This window comes from Mixophyes fleayi, chromosome 1, assembly GCF_038048845.1.
Source record: "Mixophyes fleayi isolate aMixFle1 chromosome 1, aMixFle1.hap1, whole genome shotgun sequence".
Taxonomy (NCBI): Eukaryota; Metazoa; Chordata; class Amphibia; order Anura; family Limnodynastidae; genus Mixophyes; species Mixophyes fleayi.
The window spans coordinates 139,914,862-139,937,561 of record NC_134402.1 but is presented as its reverse complement, the minus strand read 5'-3'; the positions used below and the strand labels follow the sequence as shown (position 1 = coordinate 139,937,561).

Sequence of the window (22,700 nt, the reverse complement as noted above, 5' to 3'; positions counted from 1 at the left end):
TACGGTGCACGGTGGCTTAGTCGTTAGCACTTCTGCCTCACAGCACTGGGGTCATGAGTTCAATTCCCGTCCATGGCCTTATCTGTGTAGAGTTTGTATGCTCTCCCCATGTTTGCGTGGGTTTCCTCCGGGTGCTCTGGTTTCCTCCCACACTTCAAAAACAAACGTGTGGCTGCTATTAAATTGATCTTAGTCTATCTCATGTTTGTATGTTAGGGAATTTAGAATGTAAGCTCCAATGGGGCAGGGACAGATGTGAGTTCTCTGTACAGCGCTGAGGAATTAGTGGTGCTATATAAATAGCTGATGATGATGATATAGTAAAACAGATATTTCCCAGAGTATTCCCACATATAGAAAAAAAAGAAGTAGTGTAGATGAATAATATATAAAAATAGGAACATCAAAAAGCCATGGACACATGTTTATAACCAGGGGTTTTCCCTAAAAATCAGGGATGGTTGACAACTTGGTAAAAACATTTTTACAGAAAAACCTTAACTTTCGTCCCATTTATGCATTTATCTGTAAGATTACTAGCTTGGTAGTGATTCCATTTGGGAACCAGTTCTAGCTTGTACACTCAGTATTACAGTACTCTCCACAGAGAGCACAACAATAGTGTTCTCTTAGGAGCGTCCTGATTCATTAAGGAACGTAAATGCCAATACGTGCCATATTATGCGTTAGATTGCACTGCACATGCCCATAAATGTACTATACACAAGTAAATGAAGGCATATGCAATTCATTTTCGAGTGCAAAGGACATTTCCGACAGCCTATGATTTCATGGGCGGAATAGGGAGGAGAAAAGGAATATGCATGTAGTCAATGTACAGTAATGGCAGTTCCAAGTTCGAGTGCCTGCAGCAGTGCCCTATTCACGCTTTGGGTGTCTCTAAAGTAGGTGATTTTCAGTCGTATCACTTGTACCAGCTACAGGTCTGGTGTAAGTAGCGAGTGATAGTGATGACTATCGCATATGTATGCTAGAACATGTGTCTGAAATCAAGAGCAACTGTAAAAATCATTTTTATGTACAGTAGTCATTAACAACATCCTGATAAATGTATTTCATGGGGGGAAAAAATAAAAATATTTTTATGTTAATAAATGTACCGTAATTTCTTTTTTTATTTTCTGTGCATACTGCTGTAATTTTATATTACACAGATCTATAATACTTATCTAGTAGTGTGTTGTGTCTGTCTTCATAAGGAAAGTGCCGTATATGCAGAGTGCATCTAGACCCATAGTCAACAAGAGACGCTCCTTCAGAAACGCTTGTAGTTGAACCCCGGATGTGCATATGCCCGAATTTTTATTAAACCCCCCAAAAAAACACACAATTGGGCAGATTCAATTCCCACCTGCCGCACACTATAAGCTCACAGCTCTGTGAACCGCAAGCAAAAATCCACATTAAAATTACCGTAGTAATGGTAGAAATGGGCTCCCCAGGGAATTGATTCTGCCCCAAAATGTTTGTTTTGCGTGCCTTAATGATCCAGGCCCATAATGTTCAAAGAGAGGAAGTAAAACCACGCTAACCTTCGTCATCATGTGCAATTCCAAATATCTTGTTTTGAAAAAGTAAGTATACATTGACACGGGTGTAAACAATATGTCACACAATAAATTGGGCTACCATAATATTTAAATAGACAGCCTTGTGACATGAAGTTTGAGCAGCGTGCAAATGTTTTCCCATGCTTCATTTAAAGCAGCGGTTCCCAAAGTGTGTGCTGCGGCTCTAAGGGGTGCCATGGCGCTGTCACAGGGGTGAGAAAAGAAAGAAAAAAAACAAAAAACTTACCAATCTGGCGGCACCTGGGACCCAGCATCCTCCCTCCTCGCTTCTCACTGAATGCCGACGTGACGTCATCACATCCGACATATTCGGTGAGAAGCGGCGGAAGAGAAGAGGATGCTGGGACCCGGGCAATGCCGGATTGGTAAGAAGACAGAAGAGCAGACAAAAGAAATAGAAGAAAGAAGGCCCAGTATGGTAAGTAAAGGGGAGGGGAAATGGTGATAGGAAACAGCAATGGAGGGGCAAAAGAATGAAGGAGGGTGCAGAGTGAGGATGAAGGGGAGCACAGAGTGAGGATGAAGGGGAGCACAGAGTGAGGATGAAGGGGGACACAGAGTGTGTGGCTGAATGATGGCACAAAGTGTGTTGATGAAGGAGGTCACAGAGTGTGTGGATGAAGGGGGCACAGAGTGTGTGGATGAAGGGGGCACAGAGTGTGTGGATGAAGGGGACACAGAGTGTGTGGATGAAGGGGGCACAGAGTGTGTGGATGAAGGGGCACAGAGTGTGTGGATGAAGGGGGCACAGAGTGTGTGGATGAAGGGGACACAGAGTGTGTGGATGAAGGGGGCACAGAGTGTGTGGAGGAAGGAGGGCACAGAGTGTGTGGATGAAGGGGGCACAGAGTGTGTGGAGGAAGGAGGGCACAGAGTGTGTGGATGAAGGAGGGCACAGAGTGTGTGGCTGAAGGAGGGCACAGAGTGTGTGGCTGAAGGAGGGCACAGAGTGTGTGGAGGAAGGAGGGCACAGAGTGTGTGGCTGAAGGAGGGCACAGAGTGTGTGTTGAAGGAGGGCACAGAGTGTGTGTTGAAGGAGGGCACAGAGTATGTGTTGAAGGAGGGCACAGAGTGATCATGAAGGGACACAGTGTGATGATTTTTGTACATGTAGTTGTTTTATTTTGTTTGCTCTTTCCTCTTAGTATTAGCTGTAAATTATTCTTGGACAGAAATATAATTGAAAATAATATATAAAAATATTATTTTCCCTTGGATTTATGTGTGTTATTTTTGCAAACAACTTACTAAGTATTTCTGTCCTGACCTACTTATTACGTTATTTTGACCCTACTACTTATAAAAAGGGACTGCTCGGTAATTATTTTGGAGGGGTGCCATGAAAAAATTATGGAGACTCTAAGGGTGCCGCAAACTGAAAAAGTTTGGGAATCACTGTTTAAAGATCTGAATGCAGTAAAACAGATTAACTATCTTTGCTAGTGTTAATTCAAGTATGCCATGAGTCTAAATTCTTGCAAAGTAAACATTCTGGATCAAGGATTTCCAGTAGTAAAAAAATACAGATTTCCAAGATACAGTTCTTGGAAAACATGGGAGCTCTAAAACTGTATGAAGCAGATGGATTTTTTAAGTGCCCAAAAAAAATTTGAAACCATTGAGACCCATATAAATCTCCTAAACAATGTGTGCTACTGGAATTTATCTAGCTATGATTGAATAGTTTAAAAGTCAGAAATATAAGTAGACACACATCCTCTAGCCACAACACAAATTAATTAAGTACAATCAACTGGAGAGGGCAATCCTCAATCAGCAAACCAGAAGCCAGCAAATGACAAGTGTCTAACTAATGAAATGATCATCATCAGTCCATATTCTGCACCAACTCTCCAGCAGCTGCAAGTGATAGGTCTCCTGACAGGCGTATATGTGTCTGTGTCCAAGTCCTTTACAAGAACACTCCCTTACTGTACTGGGCCTATGCTTCCACGCACCTTCCCTTCCCCGCAGGGGGGTACGGGGGGTACTATTGTACCGGGCCCGGGCTCACCAGGGGGCCCGGTGCAACAGCTCAGCAAAGACTTACCTGGGGCCCGCCGCTGGTCTCCGCTATTCTGTCTTCAGCCTGGCTGTCACCGTGACAGCCAGGCACCAGGATCCGATCGCAGGGGTGGAGGAATCATTCCCCCTGCGATCATGTGATCTGTCACAGGCGACAGCCAGGCTGAAGACAGAATAGCGGAGACCAGCGGCGGGCCCCAGGTAAGTATGTGTTGCTCATGGGAGGGGGCGCTCATGGGGGGGGGGGGCGGGTGGCACGGGGCCCGTACTCGGCCCGATTTTTTCTGAAGGCGGCCCTGCTTCCCCGATCCGATTGTCTAAACGCAAGAAATCGTAAAAGTAAGATGCGACTGATTCTACATCTGGTGTAGGTATTTTTTGTGTGCATGAGTGGTAGGGAAATGCATATTGTGTGCAAGATAAAGATGCATACATTCAACTCTACATAAGACTCTTGGTGAGAATATGTCTTACTAATTATCACAAACCAGAATTTGTCCCCCAAGTACAATAAATTCCTCTTCCCACTACAATAGCTCTCTGTGACCTCATGCACCGCTGCAATAATAATATCATCCTATTTAAGGCTATTTTAATGTTTAGATATGTAATGTCACTTACTATTAATATGTATTTAATCAATGATCTTATGGATACTTTCAAGATAAGCTATAGACTGTTGCTACATAATTTCAATAGTCTGGACCCTGAAGTACCCAGGACAATAGACATATGGGTATATTTACTAAACTGCGGGTTTGATGAACTGGAGATGTTGCCTATAGCAACCAATCAGAGTCCAGCTGTCATTTTGTAGAATGAACTAAATAAATGACAGCTAGCGTCTGTTTTTTTGCTATTGGCAACAACTCCACTTTTTCAAACCCGCACTTTAGTAAATTAACCCCATAGTGTTAATTTCTGGAACTACTTTCTCTTATGTTCATGACTACATTTTAGTTGCCTGAATACACAGTAGATCACAAATGAACCAAAGACAAACAACTTATGGGCTGTTGATTCAATAAGAGTTGCCTATGCGGCAGGACCTCAATTACAAGCACAGCATGGCCAGGAAATATCAGCAGAAGGTAAAAGAAAGACAGATGGGTCCAATATTATACCACTGTATGTTCCATTGTAACTTTGTTTGCACATTTGAAAGTTCCAGTTGGATTAATATTTAATGTATTCAATATCAGCAGTTACATTGTAAGGCTGTGTACCGATAGCATTGTTCTCTGACTGTGGTATGCTAACTATGCTCTGCTCACAGAACAATACAAGAAAATACAGAAAAGTGACGTCACATGTTATAGTATTTCATTAGTATGCATCCATAACAAACTATTAGTCCTATTCTACATTCATTATGAGCTTCAATTACTAAAATGCTGAACATAACTCATGAGTACCACAGACTGAAAGCAATGCCATCTATGCAGCCCTATGGTTCCAATGGGCAGAACTGTCAATCAGATGTCAATCGAGGCTGGCAAAAAAAAATGTGGTTAGGCAATAACTATGATGTGACCACTTGTGTCATCATCTGACTTCTAATGGTGTCCAATGCCTTTTTGGTGCTCGGGTAGAGTGGCCAAATCTGCTCATGTAAGAGCATTTTAACAATACAGCTAATGAAAATTAAAGCTAAAGATAATTATCTATGGCATCATAGTGGATAAGGATATACTTGTCCAGATTTCTTAATATTGTTAGCTCTAATTACGAATGATTGTAGATCATCAGCATTTCACTAACCATTAGTTAAAAATAAAAATTTTGTTCCTAGAAAATGGTCATTAACAGTAGCCCTATTAAACTCAAACTCTTCAAAATGGGTATAAGAATACACCACTTAGGTTCTGTATATAAGTACAGGTCTATTCCTGTGTTATGTGCCATGAACGCAGATGTGCAACCAAAAGTTTTCTTCTAAAGAGGTGTTATCCAATTTTAATAAGCTGATCCTAGTTTTATTAAACTGTGAGGCATCTTACCACGCGTTGTTTTTAGGTAACATTTGTAAAATGTCAGGAATTAATTTTTTCAAACACGTTGGAATTTAAAGCATCTGTTCAAAGAAGTCACCAACACTTTCCCTGATATCAGCACATGGAGGGAAGCTTAGAACAGAAAAGCATCTGCAAGTTATTAAACAAGAGTATGCAGCTATGTATTGCCTGGCAGGTATAAGGAGCATTAGTAGAAGTAAATATTTCATTTGAGAGCCATCTAGCCTTTTCTTATCAGTAGTTTAATAAATGTCACTGGATATGGAAGTAGTTCTAGACTATCATATTTGTGTATTACATTTGTAAGTTAACAATTGTATTATACTAAATTTTTTATTCTGTGTTTTGGTCAGATCTTATGACTATTGTTGACAATCAATTTTTAATCTACCTGTTCACGGTTTTAACACTACTAGAGTGTTAGATACAAAATACAAGATCAAACTTAGTTAAAATATGTTTTTTTACCACAAAAGTTGCAGGCTTTTGTTGATCTCAACTTGCCTTTAATGACTAGAGAAAACACATTACTCTAAGATCAGCTTTAGAGTCTTCCAGAAGCAAAAGAGAATATTAATATTTAACCGTCAAAAGCACTGACTTTTGTGTGTTTGTGTATATTTGCTATGTCTTCTTTCGGTTTTTGCATTATTGAAAAAAATGACAAAAAAAAACCCCCTGAAAAACCTTTCAGCTCTGCACTACTGGACAGTTCCACGTCACACAGCTTAGAGACATGGAAATAAAACTCACTTGACCATCTGCCTTACAACTACCAAAACATGTTATGAATTTCATATGTTGGTTATACCTATCTGCTATAAAGTGCAGGTTATAGTGAAATAGTTTTTCCATATCTATAATAATGAATAAATCTAAATACTGATGGTCTCATGTAGAGTTGGACATATTTGCATTCAAAATGTACACATAAAATATATGATGGCACATTCACATGGTTATGTTAAGTTGCACATATCTTAAGAGTTATATATTATGGATTTTCTATCCTTTGAAATTACCTGGAACAGAAGAGGGTCCCTTTATAATTAGTAGATGAACGAGGGATTGGGGAGTATTTAACTTAGATCTATTTTTTTGTACAATATTTTACTTTGTGGCATTAGATGTTCCGGTGGGTCCTGGGTGCCAGTATGTTCTGGCAGCTATGGGTGTGTAGAACTACAAGTGCCAACATACCCAATCAGTTTATGGCAGCCATAGCATTTTGGGATTAGTAGTGATACATTTAAATATGCTATTTTTCCACTTTTATATTTAACATATTACCCCAACACCCACTAGCCAGGGAGCATTGCTATCGGCATGGGGCAGGTTTTGGGGAAGATTCCAAAAGCAAATTAAGCCCCTGCTGAACAGGAGAAACCCATGCTGTGGGAATCCCTGTTATAGTGTGACCTAAGCCTAGTGCCGGATGGTTTTGCAGGAGAATCCTACACTGTTCACCCAGGAGTAGTGGTAACCAGCACAATCTATGAGCGTTGGTGCATTGTTGGCTTTTAGGGGAGAGAATGAATGCTTTTTTAAAATGTATTTTTTAAACTGCAGAGGACCCTGCTGATGATTATTCTCAGCACTGATCTTTGCACCAGGGCTCGAGAAGCCGCTAGAGATACACCTGCTGAAAGGTGCACCTGTGGATACTCTTAACCGCCCATTCCATACCCCGTTCCTCCTCTCTAATCACACAGAGTCATATTTGTAAGACGCAACCAAATCTGCATACAGACATATGTGCACATCTAGAGTAGTATGGAGCTACTGATCATCTCTATTCAACGAAGGTGGGATTTCAAAAAGCACTGTGGCTGTATGGGGATGTAGTTTAGGGAGATAATGTATAGAAACATAAAAAGACATAACCCTATAAGTTTTTAATCTTCTGCAATTATATATTTTAACTCTTTAGTTACTTATTGTGTCATTAAAACCATTCAGTCCCAAATCCATTTGATATCAGCAGTCATTTTAGTCACAAATGTCCGGCTAATTGTCCCTAAAAGCACAGACCATTCCTAGCAGTGCTCACTGAGAATGTTCTACATTCGTGCCAGCCTGTCAGCTGCTCGCTTACCTTAATGAACATTTAATTGCAGACAAGGGGAGCACTTTTTATGTTCCTGTCATCAACACGCATCACTCAAGATTAGAATGCTATTCATCTAGTGCTACACTGTGCCAATGTGTAGAATGACATGGACACCTAATAATAAATTTTTTATTTTATCAAAGGTACATATCAACCATCACTCTTGGTCAATTATCATTTTTACTTCAAGAAAGGACTAAAAATAGACATGGTGCATGGCAGGAAAGAAGTCTTTAGATGCATATGTTTAGTCAATAGGCAAATATTTAATAATACAGTTATCAGATTTTATCCCAGTAGTCACCGCTAGTGCTTTACACTAGGTCACATCCTGGATATAAAAACAAAACCAATCACAGTAGTCTGCCCAGGAGACAAATACCACAATGCATGACTAAATGTAAGTCAGTGAATGTGTCACTGACCTGCTTACATCTAATCACATGATGCCCGTGTTAGCCTAAAGCCCTTCTGCTTTAGTCTGAGGTGTCTACCCGCCAAATTTCTGTAAACTACAGTAATCAATTGTTTCCTCCAGCAGGTGGACTAATCCCTTGACTGTCCAGTCTTACTTTCATAATTTCAAGATGCATCAGGTACAACAGAAATAACTATATATCTTGGGCTACAGCAAGTTTAATTTTGTCCTATATTGTTAGAATACTGGCATAAGTGTAGTCATAAGTGCAGTGCTACTTCCCCAGATTATAGAGAGAAAATTCGGGGTACTCAAGATGGGGTTTATTTATAGGCTCCAGAACAAAGGTACACATATCATGTTAACGCCTTTTAAATTGTTTTAAATTTACAGATTTATATTATTTAACCACAGGGGAGAAGAAGGCAGTATATTTCAGTCAATAATAGATTCAGTTCACACTGGTCACATCATTTGAATTCTCTTTACCAATGAGGCATCCACTTTGACTCACTACGATATTCAGTTTCAATGATGTGTGCAGATATAAACAAACTGCTTGATTCCCCATAGAAATGTCCCAAAAGTCCAACTCAGAACAGCCAAATTTTTATAATCAGTGTATTAGTAGGTAGATCACTGTCCATGCAATATAGAGACTACAAAAGCAAGAGGAGCACTAAAGTATTGTGCAAATGGGTTAGCATATTTATAATAGGGCAACCAGCTCTATGGCTGGTGAAAAAGATTGTTTTCACGGACAATAGGGCTTGAAGGTGAGGTTCATCCTCCTAAGGCACCCACTCTGCTCTTCTTAGTCTGAGCGGGGGCGAGTGTGCGCATGTGCCATCTTCAGCGCAAGCATGCGGGAAACTGGCATATGCTCATAAGAAGGTGGAAGGGCATTTTTTGTTATATGGCTTTTCAATCTAGTGTCCGCCCTTGGTTACATTCAAATTGTTAAAGTTATCATCATCATCTATTTATATAGCGCCACTAATTCCACAGCGCTGTACAGAGAATTCACTCACATCAGTCACTGCCCCCATTGGAGCTTACAGTCTAAATTCCCTAACATACATACACACACACACAGACAGACAGAGAGAGACTAGAGTAAATTTTTGATAGCAGCCAATTAACCTACTAGTATGTTTTTGGAGTGTGGGAGGAAACCGGAGCACCCGGAGAAAACCCAGGGAGAACATACAAACTCCACACAGATAAGGCCATGGTCGGGGATCGTACTCATGACCCCAGTGCTGTGAGGCAGAAGTGCTAAACACTAAGCCACCGTGCTGCCCCAATGCATATCCAAAAACTAGTAATTTTTCCTTGTGAATAAACGACAGTCACACAGGCTTCTTAATGCATATTGAACAGAGAAAATATGACTTGCTCAGCTACATAGTTCCAGGCCATGTTATTACATACTTACCAACTTTAGAAAGTTGGTTTCCGGGAACCTGCCGGGGTAGGTGGGCGAGATGGGGTGCGGGGCTCCAAAATGCACGTCATTTTGGACCCGCCCCCGTGACGTAATGACGCAAACGCGTCATTTGACAGGGGGGGCGGGGCCAAACACCGCGATTCACCGGGAATCGAGGCGTTTGGGACCTAATTCTGCCCACTTCACTAGGAAGTGGGCACTTCCTAGTAAAGTGGGCAGATCCGGGAGATTGCCACACTCTCCCGGGAGTCTGAGAGACTCTCGCAAAATGCGGGAGTCTTCCAGACATTCCGGGAGAGTTGTCAAGTATGTGTTATAATAAGAAGCCTGTGTGCTCATACTCTTATAATTGTGTCAACTATGTGTGAAAGTATGGCCAGTGCATATGCTTATTTCACAAATCCTCTGTTCAATATGCTTATATGGATATTTACCAACTGTTCCTGATTTCCAGTGAAAGTCATTATTTTTTTGTTTTATTTTGTTTTTACATATGTCAGTACTACAGGCCAGTTGCAGAGTACATCCCTTCTGTTTGTCTGCATCTGTTTTTAATCCTGTATGTGTTCTATGTCAAAATTTAATGCATAAGGATCATGAAGTGAAAGTAATATTGTTTATCCAGTCATTGGTAGTAATAATTGTAATTTTGCACAAATAATGGAGGTCATTTCAGTTCAAAAACAGCTGTTGACCAACCGTGTGCCTAGATTTACGCTGAGGAGCATGGATTTGCTGGGGAACAGAAATGTGTCAAGGAGACAATTAAAGGCATACCTACCAAATTACAGAGCAGGTGCACTGGTGTGTGTCAGTATGAGGAGCAGTACAGAAACGAGATTTCGTTTGGCAGAAAAATTATTGAAATGAGATAGAGTCCATATTTTAGGGGACATTAGCTGCTGTGTGGAGGGATGTAGACACCTTTCTACTCTGAAAAAGGACTTGACTTTGTTATGACGTTTACACCTTTACATAGAACACCTCTGGAGGTTTTTCACCTTTCAATGCGCTCTAATAGTTTGCAGAGGCATTTCCCAAGTTTGAAAAGTAGGAGCAGACTTTGAAATGCGCTAGGTGGATGTTCCAGGTGTACTGGTGCAAAAGCAAGTTGTGGTTTTGAATCTGTGTAGAGTTTGTATGTCCTCCCTATGTTTGCACTGGTGGCTGTACAAAATTGATCTGCATGTGAGGTACAGAATTTTGACTGCAGGCTCCACTGGGACAGGGACAATGATTAAAAATTCTCTGTACAGTGCTGCATAATATGTTGGAGCTACATAAAGATTAGTAAAAAATTATAATACTAAATATACTTATAATAATAAAAAATACTCATTTTATGCAAATTCATCACAAGCAAATAAGGAGATACCCAATGGTAGGTAGCTCATGTGCTATAATATAGTTTTGTCAGAAAAGTTGTATTCTCCGCATCCCCCCATTTCTCCGAATAGTCAGGGACTCTCACTTTTTACTGTCACTTTACTGCGAGAGACCTGTTTTTTTTATTTTTTAATTGTCTAGACAAAGAACTTTATCCTTTTCAACTTCGCACCATTATCATTAGGTGCCCCTTAGCTGAGGTATGCCATCAACCTTTGGGGGAAAGAATTTTAATGAGACAGATATTACTCAATACAAAAGTTTCCAGATGTCTGTATTTACTAATCAGGATGCTTTACTTTGAAAGGATCAAGGTTGCAAGAGTGTGAGCTTCTCTGTCCTCCTACATGGGGAGTGTGAGCAATAAGACATTTTAGTGATAGCTCCTTTTAAATAAATCAAAACATTAAGCTATATTTCGACTTGTGGTAGGCAGAGTATTTAACCCTTTATTTGTCAGAAATTTACAGTAATGACATTTTGTACACCAAATACAAAACACAGCTTACAAAAAAACAAAAAAAACAACAAAGTACGATTAGAAAGCAACTGTTCCACATTTCCTAAAATTACTGCAAAGGTCTTTGTCTCTCAGGGGTAAAGCCTGGACTAATATGACATTATTTCTCTTCTTCCTTAATGAGATAAAACAGATAGCTGAAAATTGCATTTTATTGATTTTGCCTCTATTCAATAAAATAAGAACCTTTGAATGAGGAACGTGGAGGGTGAGGATAGAATGTGCTGACCAATATTTCTTGTGTTTCCTCGCCAAAGTGGAAGAGGTTATCCGTATAAGAAATCTCGCTGCCAGACTGAGCTCTAGCATATTAGCTGCTACGTGTTGGCCATCTCCTTTCAAGCGGTATAAATTCAAGAGACCCAGCTGGGGAATCAAGCTATTGATGAGATTACGGTGAATTTCTGGATCTCGGTTATGCTTGCAGGGAATCATTATCCTGAGTGACAGGGAAGACAGATTCCCTGGGAAATGAATGCGGGGGAGGGGGTGTTAGGGGATCCAGGCAGATCAGCATTGTCTGAGGCTGCCTCCGCTGCTCACGCAGGTGCAAACACAGGCTACAGCAGCTCTGCTCCCCTGAGAGATAACACATGAAACCTGCAGCCATGACTCCCACTAAGAGGCAATGCTGTGAAGCAGGGTCAATGAATATATTAAGCTCGAAAAACCTGAGCGGAATTGACCTTCACAGATTTGACAGACATAACCAGCTTTTCTCCAAAATTAAAAAACCTTGCAGAGTACCAACTGATTACATATCACTTCAATGATATTAATCATGAACATGCGGAGAGGTTATTAAAGGTGAAATGCTTTTAAAACATACATTTTAAATGGTGTTTGTGTGAATACTGGCCCATCTTCCCGTATTTTCTTGTCTAATTTCTATCATTACATTTTGTTTCGTTTTCCTTTGTAGATCTCTAAATATTATTTCTTTAAAGTAATATAGTCAGCCAAACACTAAATGCATTTAAAGGCTGAATACACTTTTTTTTTAATAAGGTGTTTATTTTTACTCTTTAAGTATTTTCTATATATACACTCTATAGTGAGTAAGCTACTCTCTTAAAAATGACGTGACAGAAGCAGTGTATAGCCAGAGGACTCGCTAGAAAACGGCTCCCCAAAGATGGCAGGGGCTTCAGTGCAGATAATTTCCAGACACAGTCTGCTAAAGAGTGTATATGGGAAAATCTTATAAATGGAATAGGGTGTTATATATTGCAAAATAGACCCTTCCACTAAAGTATAATTATCCTTTAATGCTAGTAATAAATAACAAAAAGTACATAAGCTGAAAAGACATAAGAGTATTTCCAGTACACCTCAATAAACTCATCAGCTTCATGCACACATGCAGTTATTTATTGTTTACTCACAGGCTCTACAGTTAGAAACTAGGGGGTATTTACAATTCAGCTACTGGCGCTAAAAGGGTCAAAGGTAACTATTGTACTGCCAGAATTTGATTTAAGTAGCTGCAAACTAAGCATAAGTCAAAGAGTATGGGATGTGCTGTTATGTCAGGTTTCTGGCTGGATGTCTGGTCACAGATGGATTTACCAGAGAGCAGAACACTGCACCCCTGCAGACAGCTAGGGCTTCACTATACCACCTCAAATGCTGTTCAGTTATATTTATGTGACATGCTCTGCTCCCATCAGCAATATTTATGTCACAAGCTCTCTTGTCTCTCCGGAGACTGCACTTGATTGTATTCATGCAACCTGCTCTAGTCTACAAGACCAGATATAAGACAATGCATTACTAGGTAATACTTATGTGCCATGCCCTGAAGTCACTATGACTTCAGTCACTATGCCACGTGCTTATATTAACTCAGCATATTCCCCCACATACTTGATATTCTCGAGTCAGGCTGGCTATAGGACCATTTCACACTTCCTGGCTACATTAAATTGTAGTTGCTATGCAGCTTTGCAAAATGTAACATTTACGGTACACTCTGAGTACAAGTCAAATTGCAATGTACAAATATTAATACATACCTGCCAAAAGTCACGTTTTTTAAATGACACAAATAGGCGTGGTCTACCAGAAAATGGGCTTCTTTGGGGGCATGGATTGGAGAATAAAGGCTTATTTTCTCACAAATTTCCAATCAGGAATGTTGGCTGGTATGCTACCAAACAAATAATTGTTAAGAAAATCCAGCTATGACATAGCGCCCCATCTTTGTCTCATAGATGGCTTAGACATTATTCAGATGAGCTGTTGGTGTGACACTTAACTCATATGATCAGTCAAAGTCAATGTACTGAAAGCTGGTAGCTTGATGAAGTCACAGAAATGTTCGTAAAAGAGAAGTGACAATACTCATGAGTATTTGCAGCCATCCAGAATATTGCTAACTTCATCCGTATAAGTAAAAAAGGTGAATACCGGTGAGCTGTAACACACAGTATTACCTGATTGCTATACAATGCAAATAGCAAAACACGCACTAACTTCATATTTCTTTGCAAAAGTCTCTCAGAGCTGTTTTACTACAAGGACAAGAAAGAAGGTATACACCCATTCTTCCTGTTTTTTTGGGGGGTGTCTAAAATGGTTTATGAATTGACCTCCAGTACAGTGCTCTAAGGGGCATATTCAATTGACGTCGGGATCCCCGAAAATCCCGCGCTCCAAAAATATTACCGTTAATACGGTCTGCGAGCTGAAATCCAGCGAGTAAATTACCGTATTAACGGTTTTTACGCGCAGGATTACCGTATTAACGGTAATATTTTTCGAGCGTGGGATTTTCGGCGATCCCGCCGTCAATTGAATACCCCCCTAAGTGTGCCGGTAAACAGCGGTATGCCACACCGCCAGCTCTCCCCCCTTCTGTGACTGACTCCATGAAAGCTCTCCTATGTCATCATAGCTTACACTTCTGAGTAAAATGGTGTCAAAGAGAGGGCCAACAGGACAATTGTTGAGAGAGCACGAACAATGCTCCATTACACAGCTTTAGATAAAAGATTTTGGGCAGTGACAGTAAAATGTTTATCTAAACAATCGCACACCAACTGTGGCAGTGCATGGGAAAATGCCAGAAGAGGCCTGGGGCTAGATTTACTAAACTGCGGGTTTGAAAAAGCGGAGATGTTGCCTATAGCAGCCAATCAGATTCTAGCTATCATTTATTTAGTACATTCTGCAAAACGACAGCTAGAATCTGATTGGTTGCTACAGGCAACATCTCCACTTTTTCAAACCCACAGTTTAGTAAATCTAGCCCCTGGTCTAAGGTAAAACCAAATGTCACACACTTAAAAGTGCTCGTATGTAAAGCTTTTTTTTGCGCATTTGCCGGAAGAAAAGAAATGAAAACTTGACGTAAAGTCTCTTTCATGTGTCATGTTGGGTTATTGCAATAACAGCAAGGGCTATCGACTGTGGGACATTGAGGGTACTAAAAATATCAAAGCTTGAGACATAGTTTTTCACAGAGTCTAAAGTCCAAACATTAAAAGTCACCCAACACTATATCATCAACAAAAATTCACACACTGGATATACAAATAAACAAAAATGTGGATATGTGTGAAACTGCTACTGAGAAAAGGGATCACACAGATGATACACAAACACAAAAAAGTTTGAGGGTAAATAAAGAAAAACTACCGTACAGGTACTATGAGGAATTTGCCAACCTTGTTTACTGCAAACCTCAAAACTTGCAGGAAACAAAAGACAATCGTGATTGGAGTGAGTGGAAATCTGCAATTGATAAAGATCTGATGGCTTTATAGGTCAACAACACATGGATTATTGTGGGCAAACCAGTCAATATACCTGAAGACATGAGTAAGCAAATCTGTAAAGCTATGTGTCCAACTACTGAAGCAGAGATAGAGGAAATGAAAAGAATTCCATATCAAAGTGCTGTTGGGACATAATGTATGCTGCTATCAGCACATACCTGGATATTATGCATGCTGTAAGCCGTGACAGCCAGTTTGCAACAAATCCAGGGAAGCTACATTGGATTGCTGTCAAATGCATACTGAGATACCTGAAAGGGACTGCAACATTAAAACATTGTTTCTCTAGGAAGGGAAACTCAGAGCTTAAGGCATTCTGTGATGCTGACTGGAGATCTGATGAGGACAACAGGCGGCCCTATACAGGCTATATCTTTATGCAAAAGAGGCCATATGAATCCAAAAGATTTTGCGTGAGTTGGGTTTAGTCAACAATAATTATGACGATTTAACCCAAAAGTACCAAGCACCATGGATGGTCCAAACACATAGTGATCTAACACCATTTTATCAGGAACTTAGTTGACAACAACCTGATTAATGCAAAGTACATTGCAAGTGGAGAAAATATTGCACACTTGCTAAGGGACTTGCATCACCTATTCTAAAAGTTTTCTTGCAGAAATGTGGAATATGTTTAAAGTGTCGTTGCATGGGATATTGTGTATTTTACTGTAAAACAAAAGATAAGAAGTCAATACATATACATATGTCTAAAATTGTAGGTATAGTTAAAACTTTAAGTGTGAATTAGTAAAGTTTGTTATAGCTAAAGACAGTTTCAAACAAGGGTGAATGTTAGGAATCGTCTGCTGTGTGTGTGTGGTTTGGTTCCCATGACGGTTATTAGTGTCTATCTACTGATATCTTCTGATCATGTGTGAATTTCCCTTCTTGCTCTGTGCAATAAATCAACCAAATGGTTAAGCCAGATATATGCTGAACTCCTGTAATTCACTCTCCACTACAGGTCACAGTGTTATCATCAACATCCCTGCCATAAATCCTCTGCTATATGAAATAACAATACGGTTAGCTCCAGAATTATTGGCACCACTCAATAAGCAATCATATAAAATAAACAATGCATATAATGATTGAAATGTTCCTCAAAAGTTTTAGGAGAGATTGCTTACCATTTATATAATAGACACCATTCCTACAAAAGTGATGGTTTTGTTGCTAGAATAGTGTATTCTTTCAAAACCATATAGGGCAAAATTATTGGCACCCCTAAATAATATTTTAAATAAAACCAAAGTAATTTGCATCCGTGCAAAAAGCTCTGTCTTTAATTGATCCTATCCTCCAGAAACTCCATTGTTGGCTATGACTACTTCCTGTTTCCCTGGGTTAAAAATATGAGGTTACAAACAAGTTTAGTCCCTTTGTCATCCATTAACATGGCTAAAACCGAACAGCTGGCAACTCAAATGAGACAGAAGTTTGTGAACCTGTACAAATTAGCAAATAGTTATAAAAATAAGGATGATAAATAAAAGTAAAGCTGGGTACACACTACAGAAATTTTGACCAACTTTTTATGCCGAGCAATTTTACATGCGATCGATGGTCCGATTGCTCGGTCCATGGACTGCATACACACTAGCCTTGTTTAGGACGATAAATGGAAGAGCGGACGTCCCTTTAGCGACTTTTTACAGCCATGTTGTCGTGAGCAATGACTGTAATTTAATATTCACTGTTGTGGATCTGTCGGAAGTTTATACACACTACACAGCGGAAACGAGATTGGAACCAAAATATTAAACGGTACGACCAACCAAATGAGGCGATAATCGTCCATTTGGGCAGACTTTCGACCATTGTGTAACTGTACACACTGACCCGTCTTTTGAACGAGCGGTTGTATGTCGGCAGTTTGAGCCGATTATTGGACGAAAACAGTGTAGTGTGTACCCAGCTTAAGAAAAGCATAAAACAGTTGAAAATTTGACAAGCATTCTGCCCTCACGTACGGAAGATGGTAAGAAAGGCAAAGATGTACCCAAAGATCACAGTTTCAGAACTGCACAGTTTAGTTGAATCTTGGGGTTTTCAAATGTCAAAAACCACCTTCAGACACCACCTCCACGACCAGAAGTCTTTTGGAAGAGTTCCACAAAATAAGCCTTTGCTAACAGCAAGACACTAAATTCAGCGGCTGAACTTTGCAAAATGTCATTGGAACTACAAATGAAATTGTATGATGTGGTCAGATGAAAAAAAATATAGAACTTTTTGGCCATGCACACCATCGTCATATTTGGAGAAAAAAGGAACTGCAAACAAAGAAAAGCACTTGATGCCCACTATCAAATATCACCCCAAACACACAAACATCAAAATCCACACAGAAATGGCCCTATTAGTCCCCAGATTTGAACCTAATTGAAAACTTGTGGTGTGTATTGAAGAGAATATCAAAGACCTGAAAATGTTCTGCATGGAGAAGTGGTTCAGGATCCTTCAACAAGTATTCTCCAACCTTGTTAAGCATTACAGAAAGTGCTGTTATTCATGCCAGGAGAGGCTTCACAAATATTAATAATGGGGGTGCCAATACCTATGTTTTTTAGTAAATAAACATCACAAATTTGTAAAATAGCATTCATGTTACAAATTAGGAGTGACAGTTCTTTAAAATGATTTGTTTGCATAATTTGTTGTTTTTATGGTCACTTTTAAAAAAAAAAATTCCCTTGTGTAAACTCTATTGAATACTATTGAGAAAAATGAAATCCAGTAAATAAAAGTTGAAACAAAATTATTAATATTTATTAATTTTTTACTATAAGGCAATAGGTAGCAAACAAACCCACAATGGATATAGTACAATGAAGGGTCCATTTTACTAAGCTGCAATGAGCCAAAAATCTGGAGAAAAAAACGTTTTTCTCCACATAATGGCCATTGCAGTTGTGCTTTTAATTTATCAAACGGTTAAAGGGAAATCAGATAATTCTCCTGCCTTAACCTGTTCAATGCTCATCATTGCAGTCTCCATAGACGTCTATGGGCACAGTGATGTGACAAAAAACACTAGCCTCAAAAAAATAATGCCATCTTGGGATAGTGTTAGCTTACTGCTGGAGAAGTCTATTCGTCCAGCGCTGTGTCCCATGGCAATGCACATGCTAAACCATAGCTGCTCATGCTCAGTAGGCACTGGGCGCAGATCCTCCATTTGCTGACAGTTAGGCTGCCGGTGAAGGAGCTTTTAGCTACTTTAGATTGAAGGGGGAGTTTGCCAGGGATCACCAATGAGCCCTGGCATGGAAATTTCAATCGGCAAGACATTTTATATGGCTGTGGTATGCACTGTCCACTAATGATAAATGGGACCCTTAGTGTCAAAAAAGGATCGAAAAAGACTAAAAAGGGGATTATGAACATGAACTGAAGTGGAACATACTGCTCAGTAGCATTTATGTATTTGTTACTGAATCTTACAGTTTATAACACTTTGGGGTCTATTTATCAAACTTGAAACCATGCAGAAACCCTACAACAGAATACCTCAGTCCTCATTATTGTCACTGGGGACTGCGTTCTAGACTGATTTACCAAGCTCCGAAAAGCTTCACTTTTTTTTAGAGCTTGTCCCTGAGTGCTAAAGCCATTTGAAGATGTTGTCAGCTGTTCTAACCTTGGTGAATCGTGATTGCAATCACTTTACTATAAACCATCTGTCTGGACTGGCTCCCAGTGCAACCTCTGTCCCCTTTTTATGAAACATATACTAAGTTGGTACTGTAATACTTTATTAATGTCAATAGTGACTGATTGCACCTGTAAGATTGTGATGGTAAAAAAAAAACCCCCAAAAAAAACCCAAAAACCACTAGTAAAGCAATGATATTACCATCTATAGAAGGAGGACATAGCCTCCCTTTCTTGTCCCTGCAATATAACAGCTCTAAGAGGCATTTGCAAAGAAATCTGAAGTGAATACAATTTTGCCTTCTGCATATTTGCTGTGCCTCAAAAGATGAAACAGGAGATCACAAAGAATACCTTGTAAACGTACCAGGTAGCATTGTGATTCAAGTAGCAACAAACACAGAAAGCAGAACAAAATAATTTGAAGAGCAGAAGACAGAGCACCGTTGCACCTGATGGTGATCATACCATGTAGAGTCCCATCATTAGACAACCAGCAGTTATTCTTTCTTGAGCTTCAACTGCTGCCTACATAGCAATCAATGACATTCATTATATGGGGTTCTATTTTTATTAATGAACTCTAGCATCCATATGGAATTAACTGGCTGTATGAGCGGTTGGCTCCTGGAGTTCATTGAGAGAAAGCAATCAGTGCAGCAAATTACAGTGCTGGCTGATTCGCTTCTCCTGGTCCTTTCACCCTCTCTTTCTTCTATGAATACCAGGGCTGTGTGACACTGCAAAGGAGAGTCACAGAAATTGTGACTGCTTATTGGTTTTCCAGCTCTAGATACCACTTTGCAACCATTTGAAAAAAGTAGGCAATGGATGTACCTATATTGTACCCTCTTGGCTCAATAAAAGGGATCCAATAAAAAAAGGGGATCACTGTTTCTATATTTTTAAAGAAACGAAGCAGCCCCTGGGGTAGGAAAAAAGCAGGTGACTCAAATTTAGTGAATAGGTGGTAGTGCAGATTTAATTTTAGTCAAAAAGTATAACAAAACAAAAAGTATAACCTAATGCTACCTAACTGCTCACCTCACCATTATACTTGTTACTGAGCACAAAAAGGAAATGAGTCATGGCATTCATAGGACTTATAATTTTAATGTTGCATAAGGTATCACAGGAACTTTTTATATATATTTATAGAAACCTAGTGGCCAAGAAATAGGTTGAGTAAAGTTTTTTACAAAAAAAAAACCCTTCAGTTAAAATACTGTATTATACAACACTAAAGTTATGTGGTCTTATTTATAAAAGGCAAGGACTAAATTATTCTTTATATTTTTGTGAGGAAAACGGTTCACAATGTCAGCTACAAACACCTTCTCACATTTCCTGTAATCAACACTCTGCTAAGAACAGCAGTCTAGCTAGTCACCTCACCTGGACCACTACACAGCTTCTTTGCTCAGCAATCAACCCTTCAGTGAAAAGGTCAAGTCAATCAGAACAATTTATCCAACATGTTTTTAGCCTTTATAGGGGGGTATTCAATTGTTGCTTTTAACTCGCTAAAACAAAAAAAAAACCGAGCACTCGAAAAATATTACAGTTTATACGGTAATATGCACGTAAATACCGTTAATACGGTAGTTTACTCGCTGAATTTCATCCCGCAGCTCTGAGCTGCGAGATGAAATTTAGCGAGTAATTACCGTATTAACGCTAATATTTTTAGAGCGCTCATTTGAGAGCGTTAACGGCAACAATTGAATACCCCCCATAAAGTCCCTCAGTTCTGCCAATCCTTTGCAGGAGCAAAGCTTTGTCTTCAATATTTTTGCTTTGAGGAAGACTTGCTTGTTTGACTGTATATCCCAATTCTATCTACTCCAATCCTCAGCTTCGCCCCCACTATTCTACCTTCACTAATCCCTTGACTTTGGCCTTTCCCAACACTATTCTACCTTTGACGTCAGTGTGTACTTCACAACCTCTCAGGATTAAGCAGCTTGGCTGGAAGTGGTGTGTCTCTGATCTAGCCCGGCCAAGTGGTCCTTTCCTTGGAGCTGTCAGCACAGTGTGAATTTTCAATACCATTGTATATCTGCTTTCAAGAGTTCCCTATTTGCCCTCTATACTCCTGACACATCCAGAACAGTATTATGAAACAATGACCCACACTTGGAAATCACTGTCATAGAATATAATCCCTGCCATGCTAAAATGTGTCCCTCTTTATCAGGTGAGGGCTGGCAATTAGTCAGCCTTTGGGGGTAAACACAAGAAAGTGGTCCAGATTCTTCTACCGGTGCACCACAATGGAAAATGGGCATAAGGAAAGACGTGATTTGTTTAAAAGCGTAGTTTTATATGCCCAAATAAATACTGTATATGAAAAATTGTTATATGAAAGAGCTATAGTCAACAACAACACATCTTCATCTAACTTGTATTTGTACGCAGGGACTATTCTAGTAGCTTTTATACAATATAGAGAGCATTCTTGTGGCCTTTATACAATGCAGAGAGCATCCTTGTGGCCTCTGTACAATACAGACAGCATTCTTGTGGCATTTCACAATACACACTGCATACTATTAACTAGTACTATTCAATGCCAAACCTGTTCTGGAGGCTACAATATACAATGCAGACCCCCCAAATGTGGTTATGTTACAATGCACACACTAAAATCTCTGGTGGCTTTATTATACAGATCCCAAACCTATAGTAGCTTTAATGTACATATTGCAGACTTATGGTGGCTTTACTATACACACCGCAGACTTATGGTGGTTTTATAAAGAAGACCCCCAACTATCACTTTAAATGACAAATTCGGTACACAGAACCTTTGTAGTAACCCTAATGAACTACCTACCACTCCTGCAGTCCCACACTGTCAACCAGCACTCTGGACAAAGTGATATTTTTCTGTTCTGGGATGCCATCAGAATGAGAAGACAGATCCCTGCACTATGATTGGTGGCAAGTTCCAGCCATCAATCAAACTGTGTGTAAAGACCTTCCAACACTGACTGTTGGATGGCCAATGTAATCTACAGTACACTAGGAGCTGTCTACCAGAGGTTACTCCCCTTCCGATTATATTTATAATAAAACATTGGAATTTTGAATGCTTAGGAATATCATCTGCCTACCACATGGCTGCAAGCCATGGCCATTAACTGTGTGCCGGCATGTAGGCCCGGCCCACACACGTTCTTTATATAGTACTGTAACGGATAACAATATAAATTCTTATCAAACAAAATAGCTTTAATGAATAGTAGCAGTAGAACAATACATATGAAATTCTGTGTCACAAAAAGTGCCAGCACACAGTTTTGCAAAAGGACAAAGCAACAATATTAAGCTACAAAAAAAAGTGTAATCCATTAATGAATCATGGCCTTGGCAATCACTTATGAATGTGATCATTTTCATTGATCTGGCATCGGTGCTGGCAATTTAGTAGTATGCATCTTATTTGCAGTATTTTATGGGTGCTACAGAGTCCCATGGTCAAATGCGGATTGTTCAATAAGGAACGTAAATGGCGATATGTGTCCTATTTTCCAGTAAATTGCACGGCGCATGCCAAAAAATGGACTATACACCAGTGATCGCAGGGATATCCAATTCATCTTCGAACGCAAAGGACACTTACTACCGCCTACTATTTCATGGGCAGAACGGGGAGGGGGAAGTGGCATATGCAGAGTCAACATACAGTAAGTTTGTGCCAAGCTAGAGCGCACGCAACAACGTCCATTCAAGCATTGGG

The 22,700-nt window shown here is 39.7% G+C and overlaps 1 protein-coding gene across 1 annotated transcript in view; it reads right to left on the bottom strand.

Annotated features, from left to right (window-relative positions):
* The window catches only part of CXXC4 (CXXC finger protein 4), an 83,540-nt gene that overhangs the window by 4,424 nt on the left and 56,416 nt on the right, over positions 1-22,700 (bottom strand). The gene's annotated exons all lie outside the window — the stretch shown is intronic.